Genomic DNA, 1,000 nt, shown 5'->3' on the forward strand with positions numbered 1-1,000 from the left:
TCTACCCCAAGCCCAGGGAGACATGGAGCTGTCTGGGCTTGACAGGCCTGCCCATTTCTAGCTCCAAGGTTGGCATGGTCCTGCCAGCTGTTACAGCATCTGGTCTACTTACTGGTCTTGCCCGTGTGAGCTGGGCAGCAGGTGGACCAGAGGGGTGAGATATTAGTGACAGCCTGGTGGGGCCGACTGCCACCCCAGATGGCGGTCCCTCTGCCTCCAGGCCCAGCCTTCCTGAGCACACCCCCACTTGACAGGAGCAGAGCAGGGGCGGTGGGTGACCTACCTGTGTGAGCACCTAGGTCTCAGAGTGGCAGGCACCTTGGCCCTCTTCAGGGTCCCTCTGAGGCTCAGAGAGGGCAGGACACTTAGCCACACACGCACAGCAATCAGTAGCAGAGCCCAGTCTGAGCTCTCATTTAGCCCCTAGTCCAGGCATTTTTTTCAAGACTTCACCCTGCCATCGAGTAAAAATAAACTTGAATCCATAGGTGCTAATGTGGAAAGGTACCCACGAGCTATTCTATCGTTAAGTCTCCAGTCACAACAGATTGTGTGATGCTATTTCCCAAGGCTGTACTAATCACCATGTAAACCACACACGAAAATGACAGACCTGGAGGCATGAGCTGAAATGTGTTCAGAGACTTTCGCCCGCCCCGTGTTTCTAAATGTCCTCCAGTGTCTGGATATTTTAACAAAGAGCCTGTGTTACTTTTATGCGCAGAGGAAACAAAAATGATGAAAAGTGGGTGGGCCAGGGAGGCACCCATCCCGCCTGCTGCCCCTCACAGCAAGCTGGAAGCCTCCTCACCCAGACAGCTCTGGACCCGGGCTGCCTGAAGGGACAGAGTTTGGCTCCGTCCGCCTCTAGGGTTTGGGGACAAGGGCCACTTTCATTTTCCCCTGCACCCCACCCGGCTGCAGCCTGACAGCGCAGCCCCGCTGGGCAGGGATGGGCAAGCCGGCCAGACAGCGCTCGCGGGGCGGGGCGGGGCGGGGC

Source organism: Condylura cristata, unplaced genomic scaffold (genome assembly GCF_000260355.1).
Source record: "Condylura cristata isolate star-nosed mole 26May11 unplaced genomic scaffold, ConCri1.0 scaffold00018, whole genome shotgun sequence".
In the NCBI taxonomy this organism is placed as follows: domain Eukaryota; kingdom Metazoa; phylum Chordata; class Mammalia; order Eulipotyphla; family Talpidae; genus Condylura; species Condylura cristata.